This window comes from Haliotis rubra, unplaced genomic scaffold (genome assembly GCF_003918875.1).
Source record: "Haliotis rubra isolate DU_JTF1 unplaced genomic scaffold, ASM391887v1 Scf67, whole genome shotgun sequence".
In the NCBI taxonomy this organism is placed as follows: Eukaryota; Metazoa; Mollusca; class Gastropoda; order Lepetellida; family Haliotidae; genus Haliotis; species Haliotis rubra.
This window is the reverse complement of record NW_025767379.1, coordinates 1,291,218-1,306,289: the sequence shown is the minus strand read 5'-3', so window position 1 is coordinate 1,306,289 and position 15,072 is coordinate 1,291,218. Positions and strand designations below refer to the sequence as shown.

At 40.8% G+C, this 15,072-nt stretch overlaps 1 long non-coding RNA gene across 1 annotated transcript; it reads left to right on the top strand.

Moving 5' to 3' along the window:
- Positions 1 to 82: 82 nt before the first annotated feature.
- Positions 83 to 10,740, top strand: LOC124257703. The gene is made up of 3 exons (XR_006893339.1): positions 83 to 95; positions 1,605 to 1,610; positions 10,652 to 10,740. It is a non-coding gene; the product is annotated as an uncharacterized LOC124257703 (long non-coding RNA).
- Positions 10,741 to 15,072: the final 4,332 nt, after the last annotated feature.

Genomic DNA, 15,072 nt, shown 5'->3' with positions numbered 1-15,072 from the left:
ACTTTGAAGTTCGATTTGCAAATGTGTTAATTATGCTTCATGGTGATTCGAATAAACCATGTGGTTTTTATTGTTGTGGTTTGATTTGTAAATTTGTAACTATGGTGCGTGCGTGCGTGTATTACAGTCCAGGCCTGTCAATAAGTGTTATTGCTGATTTAAGCAACGAAAGTTGTCTCTCATCCTCTCACAACCTGTCTTCAATCTGTATCCTGGCTAGTTCAACAACCAACAAGATTCCGATCATTTTGTGGAATTTATTCAATCTTAAAAGCATATGTACAGATTCAAAGACGTAGAATCTAAATAAATGTATGTGCAAATATTATTCCATCATACATTCTCGTGATAGTCAAACAACCGGTGTATCGACTACCACGCTAAAAACCAAGCTAAAGCTCTTACACAGTTCAACAGTTGGAATATAAAATACTATATACATATGTAGTCATGGAACATTGATTGTAGTCAGTCATAATGTTTGTAGTCACAAATGCAGCATTCACAGTCATTGCTCTGGATCATTTGTACAATGGACCAATCCATCTTCATGGACATTCGGAATGTACATTTCACATCACGTGCACACGAATGTATGTTTCACTATGCTCTGTTGGTCGTCTCTTTCCTTTGCTTCTTGTGTTGACAGCATCTTAGATTCCAAACGTTTCCAGGACCTCTTTCTTTCTTCCTTGTAAGTCCTTTCCTTCTTGACCCCGTGTCTCAAGATACTTGACCTCCTCCGGACACTTCTAGCCTTACCGTCAGTAGACTGCCCTGTGTATTCTTCAATATCTCGAGGTTTCTTCTGATCTATAGTCATTTTATCCTCATGGCCCGTGAGTTTGAAATTCAGAAGTTGGGCATTGTCTGAAAGGGCGAATGAAACATCTTCGATATACTGAGGTGGCAAAACATGCCCATGTCTTCTCTTTCTGTTTCGTGATTCCTCTTCCTCGGGTAAACCGGCATATATATCCAGGATAGAAGTCGAGCCACTGGAATTGGTGTCCAGCATCTTGGAAGGTTCAGCAACGTGCCTCTACTCAATGTGTATGATGTGGTCAACATCGCTCTGCTTTTATACACAGCTGATGTTCAGCCACGGTAAACATGGGTCACACTGTACGTCACGTTGGTCCTGGTAGTTTGTACGTTGATCACACATAAGACGAACGCGTCTATCGAGTTAGTGATGACAACGTTCCGTGTGTCTCCGCAGAACTAACACCTTCCACACCAACGGGGACATGGCAGGAAAGGCAGCAGGCAATTTATTGTTTTTAACCAACCCCAGTGTGTGAGTGAGTTAACTTTTACTCCGCTTTTAGCAATATTCCAGCAGTATCAGAGACCAGAAATGGATGTCACACAATGTACCCATGGGTAATCGAACCCGGGTCTTTGGCGTGACGAGCGAACGCTTTCCCCACAATGCTACCCCACCGCCTCTCACCCACACTAGAAATAGCTTGACGTTCACTCACCCACACTAGAAATAGCTTGACGTTCAGTACTGCGTGATAGTCCATGTTGTCCTTGATCCTGGCCCGAAAGACGAGGTCCCATCCTTGCTGAAAACCCCGGCCAGCACAGCCAGATAGAAAATGGTACGTTTTTCACCTTTCCCCGTTGGTACCCACTGACAGCTGACTGTGAGAGAGACATTTACCCACATCTAATTTAGGAAAACATACTCATATCCTTCTTCACATTTCTGTTTGATGGTTCGAAGAAAATGATTTAGGAGACGAAAGATGAATCATTTTCGTAACAAAGCCCCATTTTCACCACTTGCTGTTTCGTATCTGTATCCAAATACATGTAATGCAAAAGTTGAAATGGCTTGTAGTTTGTAACAATTAAATCATGCTCAGTATCAAGATATTTCTTCAAGAGTTTTAATAGTCAACTGCTTCATCAGTTTAGTTGCCTATCTTGTCAGTAAACAAGGACGTATACAATATAGGCGTGCAGTGCGTGTTTTGGGGATGTATCTCCCAACTTTGTGTCTCCCGTCGAAGATATAATACCTCCCAAATAACAAGATAGTTTCTTAAACAACAATCTCCAGTGATGAGTATGCAATAACAAACAACAGACATTGATTTCTGTTATTTTATTTTAATCAATAATTTTATATTTCTGAGTCCCTGTTCAATAGAAGCGACAAAACCCTTTCCACATTCACAAGACACCTCTGCTAAAAGCAGAGTCGATTTGTGACTATATCCTGAGCATATATATTTCGGAGCATACGTTTCATGAGCATATGTTCAGCAGCATTACAGCTGTATGATGTTGTTTGTAAACAAATCGCGTCTGGACCAGACAAACCAGTGACTGTCACCATGAGATACGATGACAGAGCATGTGTTTATGAATCACACACCAGGTGTTCGAGAAAATTTGAGCGTATCCTGCCCCACCGGTGGCACCCATCATAAACATATGCTAGTCTAGTCATTTGTTCACCTGAAATAATTCGGGAACGTATGGCATAAGTCAAAAGAGGGAATTACCTGGCAAAATATGCAAACAAAGTGTACATATGAACGCAGACTTGAATTTATTGAAAAAGACCAAGCCAGAGACAGGGACACTTACACACACGTACGTTCATTCAGTTTCTGTACTGAGCCAAATGAGGATGTAATGTAAAATCACCGTTAAGGGTCAGCAAGCACATTCATCATTTAAATATGCGTTATTATGATTCATCAACAGAACTTTAGATTTCATATGTAGATATAAGATATAGGTTACGGCAGGAGTAAGTCAAATAACATCGTCATCATATGTTGGTCTTCAAACATCAGGATAAGCTGTAGAACTCAACTTAGTATCATTGAGTAGATCACAATGTTTTGTGCCCATCCTTCTATTAACACGGTAAAACTGGACAAAGTTTTACCAATATTGATGACAGTATATATTATTGAAAACTGTACATGTACAGATTAACTGACCACGGTTCACAATCTTCAAGCTGCCAAGGGTCACATTGATAACGAACATCCGAAACCAGTATCTGGTCCGGGTCTGCAGATAGCAATAAGCTAATCAAATTCACTGTGAACTTCACCCATCAACACCGATGTCTTCAATACGTTTATGAAAATTATCATATAATCCGGTCAAGATAGAGTAGCTTAAGTGCGCAGTTGGCAACTATCGTCAGTCGAGTTAAGACAATAGGATTTAGATATAGCAACTGAAGTTCACAACAACAACTTTATCGTCAGTGTATCAGTAAATGGGATTATCTATGATAACTGGAATAGGTATAAAACAGGGACAACACACAGTCACAAATCGTTCAGTGACTGCTGTGTAATAAACTCCTTGTTTATTTACTCAGGTAAGAAACTTTACTTTCTGCTTCTTTGACATATATACCATTGTTATTCTATGTTAACTTTAATCTATTGTAAATACCTTAACTATAAGTTACAACCCTGGCAGTACCTTCAGGTTTATGTGGAACGAGGCATCCCTTAGTATGTGTCTCATATCTTCTGTATTGCAGCTTAGGATTGTTTATTTAATACTGATTGACACTACACTGTTTTGTGACTATTATAGAATGTATAGAGTGTGTGGGATATTTTAACTATTGTATTACGTTGTGAATACTATATGCTGTTTGGGACCGTTACAGAATGTAGATTGTATGAACCCCCACTGGGGTGATGTGTAGTGTACTGAACTATTGCTGTGTACATTGGAATATATATCGCGATTAATGTAGTATGTGTCGTGTATAACGAATCTACATGTGATGTTTATGTACTTTGATATCTGATTGCATTGTGAACATGTTCTAATAATTAATTGTAAACTATGCTATTATTGATTGATTATGTAAGATCGTTCAGTGACTGCTGTGTAATAAACTCCTTGTTTATTTACTCAGGTGTTGTGTTGTGTGTGGGTTGGTATGGGCAGACCTCTTGCCAAGCGAGCTGATTCCCCAAAACTCGCGTTTTAATACTTCTCCACAAGGACATGTTCATGTTGTTTGTACTTGTAGTTCAGATGAATATCAAATGCATTGAGGATGTGATAATAAAACTTGTAATTCACAAAGAGGAGAAATTATTCTTTTCATCTATCGTATTATGGTTTTTCAGAACCATGACACTTAAATTTATTGGAAATACAACTCCACGCGTAAAATATGAAATATTCTGGAACCGACTCAGTGTTAAAACTGTACGTGTTAACAAGTACCTGAACGATCTAATTGCCCAAGCACCAGTTCATATTAATTAAGACTTGCCATAGTTTATACTAAGGTCTGACAGGTCAGCAAAGATATTCAACTTACATGCAATAAGTATATAAAAGATAGCGTCCAGATATTAGTGCTTGTCAACTCCTATACGTACACAAGATCTTTCGCTGCTCAGCGACTCTTCAGGTGTGATTAAAGCTAAGCGTAGTCATAGGCGACAGTATCTACGCATTATCATGTCTAGAACGTTATAGTTAATAGACAGACAGACAGTCAGATTTTATTGACGCAAGCCGCATGTGCCTCTGGCCATACATACAATACAATATACGTAATATTTACGTTGGATGGTGAGGATGACGTAGTCACATTTGTAGGGGTTGTCACTGTGAAGAGCCAGGCACCGTGAACCTGGGGAGGGTTGGGTTACCTAGACTGGCAGCAAGTCTGCGTCCCTGCACCCTGCCAGCTGTGGCTGGGGGTAACTCCACCCGCACTAATCTCACCAGCTGTGAAAAGAAATATTTTGCAGCGTTCTTCAATTAATGAAATATAATCGAGTGTTTGACAGAATGTTTACTTATATCTCTTACATTAACAATAGGTGAAATATAGTATTTGTTTATGGTGGATAGAATGTACATGACCACATTAGGTGTTTTATGAAATCTTTTAGATTAATTCTAATTAATCCAGGCAACACAATTTCTAGGCATAGCTCTGTATTTTTGGTTGTGTAATATACGAAGACACTTCCAACAGTAATCGTTATAGGACGGGACTTACTTCAACCTTTTGAATGTATTATAGTATACCGTTTCCCAAATGCACCCGGCTGTTGCCGCTATGTATACCATTTCCCAAATGCAACCATTTCTGCTGTCCCCGGCCGTGATATACCTGGAATATTGTAGCGGCGTTTGTTTTACTTGCCTTGTTGCTTAACGCCGCACTCAACAATATTCCGGCTGTGTCCTGTGGTTGTGTAAGGAAACCTACTTGTAATATACATGTATATCTTCAATATTCCGGCTGTGTCCTGTGGTTGTGTAAGGAAACCTACTTGTAATATACATGTATATCTTCAATATTCCGGCTGTGTCCTGTGGTTGTGTAAGGAAACCTACTTGTAATATACATGTATATCTTCAATATTCCGGCTGTGTCCTGTGGTTGTGTCAGGAAACCTACTTGTAATATACATGTATATCTTCAATATTCCGGCTGTGTCCTGTGGTTGTGTGAGGAAACCTACTTGTAATATACATGTATATCTTCAATATTCCGGCTGTGTCCTGTGGTTGTGTGAGGAACCTACTTGTAATATACATGTATATCTTCAATATTCCGGCTGTGTCCTGTGGTTGTGTGTGAGGAAACCTACTTGTAATATACATGTATATCTTCAATATTCCGGCTGTGTCCTGTGGTTGTGTCAGGGAAACCTGCTTGTAATATATATGTATATCTTCAATATTCCGGCTGTGTCCTGTGGTTGTGTAAGGAAACCTACTTGTAATATACATGTATATCTTCAATATTCCGGCTGTGTCCTGTGGATGTGTAAGGAAACCTACTTGTAATATACATGTATATCTTCAATATTCCGGCTGTGTCCTGTGGACGTGAAAGGAAACCTACTTGTAATATACATGTATATCTTCAATATTCCGGCTGTGTCCTGTGGTTGTGTAAGGAAACCTACTTGTAATATACATGTATATCTTCAATATTCCGGCTGTGTCCTGTGGTTGTGTCAGGAAACCTACTTGTAATATACATGTATATCTTCAATATTCCGGCTCTGTCGTTTGGTTGTGTAAGGAAACCTACTTGTAATATACATGTATATCTTGAATATTCCGGCTGTGTCCTGTGGTTGTGTCAGGAAACCTACTTGTAATATATATGTATATCTTCAATATTCCGGCTGTGTCGTGTGGTTGTGTAAGGAAACCTACTTGTAATATACATGTATATCTTCAATATTCCGGCTGTGTCGTGTGGTTGTGTAAGGAAACCTACTTGTAATATACATGTATATCTTGAATATTCCGGCTGTGTCCTGTGGTTGTGTAAGGAAACCTACTTGTAATATACATGTATATCTTCAATATTCCGGCTGTGTCCTGTGGTTGTGTAAGGAAACCTACTTGTAATATACATGTATATCTTCAATATTCCGGCTGTGTCCTGTGTTTGTGTAAGGAAACCTACTTGTAATATACATGTATATCTTGAATATTCCGGCTGTGTCCTGTGGATGTGTAAGGAAACCTACTTGTAATATACATGTATATCTTGAATATTCCGGCTGTGTCCTGTGGTTGTGTAAGGAAACCTACTTGTAATATACATGTATATCTTCAATATTCCGGCTGTGTACTGTGGATGTGTAAGGAAACCTACCTGTAATATACATGTATATCTTGAATATTCCGGCTGTGTCGTGTGGTTGTGTAAGGAAACCTACTTGTAATATACATGTATATCTTCAATATTCCGGCTGTGTCGTGTGGTTGTGTAAGGAAACCTACTTGTAATATACATGTATATCTTCAATATTCCGGCTGTGTCCTGTGGTTGTGTAAGGAAACCTACTTGTAATATACATGTATATCTTCAATATTCCGGCTGTGTCCTGTGGTTGTGTAAGGAAACCTACTTGTAATATACATGTATATCTTCAATATTCCGGCTGTGTCCTGTGTTTGTGTGAAACCTACTTGTAATATACATGTATATCTTCAATATTCCGGCTGTGTCCTGTGGATGTGTGAAACCTACTTGTAATATACATGTATATCTTCAATATTCCGGCTGTGTCCTGTGGTTGTGTAAGGAAACCTACTTGTAATATACATGTATATCTTCAATATTCCGGCTGTGTACTGTGGATGTGTAAAGGAAACCCACCTGTAATATACATGTATATCTTGAATATTCCGGCTGTGTCCTGTGGTTGTGTAAGGAAACCTACTTGTAATATACATGTATATCTTCAATATTCCGGCTGTGTCCTGTGGTTGTGTACTGTGGAAACCTACTTGTAATATACATGTATATCTTGAATATTCCGGCTGTGTCCTGTGGTTGTGTAAGGAAACCCTACTTGTAATATACATGTATATCTTCAATATTCCGGCTGTGTCCTGTGGTTGTGTAAGGAAACCTACTTGTAATATACATGTATATCTTCAATATTCCGGCTGTGTCCTGTGGATGTGTAAGGAAACCTACTTGTAATATACATGTATATCTTCAATATTCCGGCTGTGTCCTGTGGATGTGTAAGGAAACCTACTTGTAATATACATGTATATCTTGAATATTCCGGCTGTGTCCTGTGGTTGTGTAAGGAAACCTACTTGTAATATACATGTATATCTTGAATATTCCGGCTGTGTCCTGTGGATGTGTAAGGAAACCTACTTGTAATATACATGTATATCTTCAATATTCCGGCTGTGTCCTGTGGTTGTGTGGGAAACCTACTTGTAATATACATGTATATCTTCAATATTCCGGCTGTGTCCTGTGGTTGTGTACAGGAAACCTACTTGTAATATACATGTATATCTTCAATATTCCGGCTGTGTCCTGTGGTTGTGTGATTGGGAAACCTACTTGTAATATACTTGTATATCTTCAATATTCCGGTTGTGTCGTGTGGTTGTGTAAGGAAACCTACTTGTAATATACATGTATATCTTCAATATTCCGGCTGTGTCGTGTGGTTGTCAACAAATTGAGTTCAGATAGTATCTGTTCGCGAAGTGGGACTCTAAGTTTCGGGGTATATTTTCAGTTTTCAGGTGTGTTATTTTGTCTCCCAAGTGTAAATGTCCATAGGGTTAGGTAGTTTAGCAGCTCATATATCACAAACGCTCGGGTTTGTGGTGCAAGTAGCTTCAAATATGGGTAAGACGATTCCAGTTGAGTGGAGCAATGCCATGACCGCGGTGCGGAAAGTTGTTCTTAAAGGGCCTCTTCCATGTATGTGCTATTAAAGCTCGATCGACCTATAGGCATAAAGCTCGTTTGAACTATTATAGCTCGATCTAACTATACTGAGTCAAAAAGAAACTTCACAAAATGTAATTTGAAAAATAATGAATAATTTTTCTCTGATGATACATCTATGTATCCGAAATGGGATCCCTATCTTTCGACTCTAGAAAAACGTTAGCAAAACCCACTCAAACCCATCCATTCGTCGTGCAAATGATGTTAGTGCCAAATCAGGTTTTGCACGTGCAGTCGTTCACGTGATCTTCGCATCGAAGTTTTCTTCATATGCACGTTTTGCATTGGCCTCAAGAATTGAAAAAACACTTTTAAACCACAGTTCTAACGGTACTTGAAATGCCACGATTGTCAAATGTGCAACGTGAACGTGCCGTTGGCATGTTGCAAGCGGGAAGATCAATTATTGACGTCGCAAGAGCTATGGGATGCAGCCGTCGTACTGTGTATGACTTGCGAGGTCGTCTACAACAAACTGGCACCACTTCTGATCGCCCAAGGTCGGGTCGTCCACGTGTGACGTCACGAGCAGAAGACCGTCAAATCGTCCTACGTCACCTACGTGACAGATTTCTGCCGGCTACACGAACCAGGGCTGAGATGTTTAGAGGTCGACTGTCCTCACAGACCATTCGAAATCGGTTGCGGGCTGCCAATCTCCATTCTCGACGTCCATATCGTGGGCCAATATTGACGCCGTTTCATCAACGTCAACGTCTGCTGTGGGCCCAACGTCACCTCCGATGGACCCAGAGAGACTGAAATCGAGTCGTCTTTAGCGATGAATCCAGGTTTACCCTCAGATTCGCGGACGGCAGGCATAAGGTCTGGAGACGACGTCGTGAACGGTATGCCCAATGTTGTGTACAGGAAGTCGACAGATTCGGGGGCGGAAGTTGCATGGTGTGGGGTGCTTTCTGTGGGAACAACCGTTCCCAAATTCTGGTCATCCGTGGAAACCTCACAGCTGCTGCTTACCGCGACCAGGTGCTCACCCCTGAACTCGTTCCTTTCATGGCGGCTCATGGCCCAGGTCTACAGTTCCAGCATGATACCGCGATGTTGACACGAAATTTCCTTCAAAATGCTGGAATCAACGTCATGGACTGGCCATCGAGGTCCCCTGACCTTAATCCAATAGAGCACGTTTGGGATGCACTTGGGAGAAGGCTTCGTGGTCTTAGGAACCAACCTCAGAATTTGCAGGAACTTGGCGCTGCCCATTCTCTTTCCACAGAGGTTACTTGTCATATCTTCCTACGAACCTCTGTTCTAATACGGCCATATTTCCCGGTTCTCGAATAATCCCCTAGAGGCAAAAAATCGCAACGCGAATTATCTCCCTTCTTTCTATCCAATCAGAACACGTGTTACATCAGCTTAGATCCAACTTGACTAACGTAAGCAAATATGGGGCCACAAATATTCCCCTCTGCCGGGGACTTGTGTTGATGTGACACACAAGACATTTAATGGCTAGCTTGTCCGTTGTTAACGAGGGCGATGGAGACGCCATTGATCCGCCATAACATGACAGAGTTCTGTCTAGAAGAAACGTTTGCGCATCGCACAAGGGAAGATGTTCTAGTTTTCCCGAAGCATACGGAAATTACCGAGGCCTTGCGAATGATCACCTTTGAAACAACGTCGCTGATTGCACAACTAAATCTGATTGCAACCAATCACGAATCCTGAACACTCGCACCATGAAAGGGCCGTATTAGAACAGAGGTTCGTAGGAAGGTATGGCAAGTAACCTCTGTGGGAAGAGAATGGGCGCTGCCTTGCAAGAGCAATGGCACAGAATCCCCAACCACGTGTTCACAAGCATCAGGCAGTCGATGAGGAGACGGTGTTTGGCAGTGGTGAATGCGCCGTGCGTCCATACACGAAACTGAACTGAGAAATTTCGCATTTTTATTCTTGTGACTTGACATTCTGTATACCCATGTTTTGGAACGGCGGTGTAGCCTAATGGAACTGATTATGGCATTGTCAGTGTATCGAGTACATCACACAGATCTCAGCAATGAAATAATAACAATTTAACCATCTTACCATCTCTTGTTCTTTTATAGTGCCCTGAAGAAAGAATGTGAAGTTTCTTTTTTGACTCAGTATATTATAGCTCGTTTTCAGGTTCTCCCCGACCTGTTTACAAGGGAGTTCATATAGGCGAATGCCATAATGGCAAGGTCTAACCTGACGCTTCCTCCCATTTTAACTGTGTTGAACAAAGCTTCGTGCATGCAGCATGCTATTTGGTGAAAGAACCACCCTGCACGTGCGAGAGAGTGAACTCATCAGACACAAGTTCAATCGAGATGTGCCAGTCTCAAGTCTGTTCTCATATCCCCTCATCGGGAACAATATCCGTACTTACGTCAGTGTAAATGGGAATGAGGCAGTTCGTATTCCCCATTTATAAAGTAAACGAAAAGTCAAAATAATTATGTCAGAATTTAATACACCAAAACCGAAATAAAACAGTAAACCCAATGAAAAATCCCCGCACTGTACATTCACCGAAAGTGGGAATGTTAACTAAGCTTCTATGCTTCTGTGTAAATGTCTTCACGATAATTGAAGCAATCTACTAAGTAATTTGTAACTCCTGGCTGGAGCTCGATATGGACGACCCTGTCCCTCAGCAATTTGTCTAACTAACTGCCGATGTTAAACTGATTAACGCTGTCGTCAGCTATCACCACTAAATGCACGAGATTTTAAAACCCACGTGCATATACGCATAGCGACGGGTGTATTCGGGCGCGCTGACCCAAGCTAAAAACGAAAACATCTATTTCCTTCTGTCCAGTAAACATTGTATTTAATGTATAACATTCGAACATCATATGTTTCATATAAATATATAAAATGTGTTTGAAATATTAGTATCTTCTTCCAGGAAATATCGTTCATACACTGTATTTTAACTGACGCCTTACATCCACCACCAAAAGTTGCCCGATACTAAAAGTTGTCAACAAAACTGAAGTCGTTCGCATCAAGAAAGTGACGTATGACAGACATGGGTGTCTCATCCTATAAACAAGGATTCGAACATCAGACTAATTAAAATACTTCCCTGTACTATGTAACCTTTAAAAAGCCCCAAAGAAACGATATTCTCCCGGTATTACAAGGTGGTCCGTCATTAATGACATAGGGATGTCGTTACGTATTGTATGCAAATGCCAGGCTACTGAAGGTGGCGAGCATATTTCAAACATTGTCAAACATATTTAAAAAAATAGTTTCCAAATTTTGTTACCTAGTCAGGCTAGCTATGCCTGAAAGTTACTAGCCCACAAAATAATTCACTAGCCCGAAATTTGAATGTAGAAACTGAGTAAAAGAATACCCAAAATGGACGAGAATAAGATATTGTCGGCATGACATGGGTTTCATCATTAAGCCCCTGATATGATGAACATTTTTGTCAGACCATAATCTTGGATGGTTTATATTGTTACTTTAACTTAACACGTCGGCTATTTCGCCTTGCACAGGAGAGAACACCCCCCCACCCCTTTTCTCCTACACTATGATGTGCCTCGTTTGAGAGGCACATGTGGCGTTCATGGCATGATCCTTCCCAATCTGACATACATACTGAGATGCATTAGGAAGGTTACAAAATTATACTTATAAATTAACCCTGGTTTTTAAAAACCTCATGAACATTTGTTCTCTTTCCATTGGTAATTGTTATCATTGTAAAATTATTGATAAAACGGAAAGATAGTAAACTGGCCATTCACGCATTCATCAATGAGTTTGCTACATTAGGAGCTCGAATTTGCTGTCTGTGTACGGTGAATCGGTCCTTTAGGTGTATTCCCAATGTAATGCTCACCATTATAAATACCGCCACCACACAAAGTCAGCATTTTTTTAAGCCGTGGTGGCTGAGCGGGTTAGGTGGCTGACTTTGTGAGCTGGCGATTAGGTGCCTGACTCTGAGGGTGTGGGTTCGAATCCCGGATGGGACTCAACTGAGAAAATGTAATCCCAAATATAACATATGTTACATTTGACCACTTTCTAATTGACATTGTGCATACTGATATAATCAATAGCACCATAGCGCAGTCTTCTTCAACTGAAATACTGTAACGATATATATGTTACAGAGACTACTGTACCATGCTACATTAACAAACTGAAACAAACATTAGAAACAGCACAAACCAGTGTTCTGATGGACAAAAGCCATGAAGTCATGAACAGTGAACAGCGTAAGAATACATGACGTCACAAGTTATGTGACGTCATAAACAATAAAAAGACATAAAGCCTAAAACCTTTTCATTGTGGTTGGTACAGTCTTAGACAGTGATAGGTAATATTGAAATCCTAAGCAGCATTTCCTTGCCACTTGGTTATATTGAATGACTGAGAATATATGTACTTTCACAGAAAGCAAACTATCATCCAAAGAAATACTATGCAGTTGTCCAACTTGTATTTCTTAATTACCATATCAAATCACTGTTGTAACAATGACCATGCGATTGTTTAGCGGGGCTACCTACAGACTGTCTGTGGTGTGGTGTGGTGTGGTGTGGTGTGGTGTGGTGTGGTGTGGTGTGGTGTGATGTGATGTGATGTGATGTGGTGTGATGTGATGTGATGTGGTGTGGTGTGATGTGGTGTGGTGTGGTGTGATGTGATGTGATGTGATGTGGTGTGGTGTGATGTGATGTGATGTGGTGTGGTGTGGTGTGGTGTGGTGTGGTGGTGTGGTGTGATGTGGTGTGATGTGTGGTGGTGTGGTGTGGTGTGGTGTGGTGTGGTGTGGTGTGGTGTGATGTGATGTGATGTGATGTGGTGTGATGTGATGTGATGTGGTGTGGTGTGATGTGATGTGGTGTGATGTGATGTGGTGTGATGTGATGTGATGTGATGTGATGTGGTGTGTGTGATGTGATGTGGTGTGATGTGGTGTGGTGTGATGTGATGTGATGTGATGTGGTGTGATGTGATGTGATGTGATGTCCAGCTCCAGCATTCAGGTGTCTCTCGGAATGCCCCGCGTTAATTGCCGAGGTTTTCAAACACATTCAGACTTTCACTTCTTCAGTCTCGTAAGCGAGGCTCTGATTGGTCAGATGATGGGATCTTAGTGTACTTTTACTGATACTGACCAATCACAACACCATACATCAGTTCTGCAATTGTGTAAAGTCTTTACTATTATATGGTACATTGCTATCAAATAAAAACCTGTGTTGTAAAGATTACCTTCCGAAAGAACGTCCTTGGAATGTATCGAAAGCATTACAAATGGATGCACAATTTTGGATGCAATGAAAGCGTGATAAACGTCAGACAACCATCACTTTTGTGATAAAGTGCTCAACTTCTATCTCCGCATCAGATGTTGATAGGGTCAGACATCAACGGGTTTTAACGGCATTTATACTTCACCTCAATAAGGAAAAGTAAACCAGTATGGCACTAGCTGTTATTCCATGGAGACATATTGGAAGTGTGTCAGGAGTACTGTGTATAGTAGTGGTGTTTTGGCCCATAAGTCTGGTGTGTTTCTGCAACCCTTTCCAGTCTATTAACTTCATGGTTAAACCCTGGGAAGTGTAGGTGAGGTGAGGTGAAATTGGATTTAACGTCGTGTTTGAGAATATTTCGCTCATATGACGACGTGCATGCGTGTGTATGTGTATGTACGGCTGCTTGTACTAGCCCTGACTGAAGCTGGCTTTATAGTGCTAGCCCACTGAGATACCATGCCACAGTGAAGCATGAATACCCCACTCAGACACATTATACTGACTCCGAGCCGACCAGTCCTTGGTGTACCCATTAATGCCGAGCGTCAGGCAGGGACCAACAAGTACCATATTTTAACGTCTTATGGTATGACGCGGTCGGGGATCGAACCCGCGACCTTCCGCTCTCCGGGCGGACGCTCTAACCACTACACCAGGGAGACGGTCGGGAGGCGGCCGGGAGGTGTAGGAGTACATTTGCCCGGCACTGTTAAAACAACAGGTAACCACCTGTCCAAACCAACCAATGGTTGAAAACATGAGCAACTATCCATGTTTAACAACGACACACAATCGTCTAGGTCCATACTTGAATTAACTGATCCAGATTCGAGTAAAACTCTAACGGTAAAGTCTTTGTGGGGGGATGTTTAGATCCCCAGGCTTCTGGTAACCGGCAGCGAAAGGAATTGGATACTCAGGTAGAGGTAACTGGACTACCACCGTGTCACCCTGCAACGTACGTGAGCGTTGCCCATAACATCAATCACTGGATAATCTGAACCAGATTTTACTAAACCGACGTATGACGTACAAAAACAGTACACACTTGATGCTTTGGTAAAATAGTTTCTTAAAAACAGCGTTAAAATTAGAAGAGTGTTTTGATTGTGACTTACAAGTCACAAACAATGTGTACGTTTTGCAATAACCCCAGATATCGTACCTAATTACAACGTTCCTAGCAAAATATTTGTTTATTTGGGAATAGTCTCAATACACCAGGTGTTAAACAACATTGAGGCGTTAAACAACATTATACGAGATACTGAGTTTTTCCGAGGAATTTATGAGACAGGGTATGGAGACATATGTTACCAAGGCAGAAATAACAGGTTTACTTCATAAGTATGTTTATTTAACAAAATGTCATAGTATGTACATAACTAAAATACTACATTGAACTGTCACGCTTTCTTTTCACTCCCATAATGCTTTGTACAAATAAATAAAAATAGAAATAAATACAGAAAATAAATACAAACACGTTGTAATCTTCGCATGGGGCCCCATGTG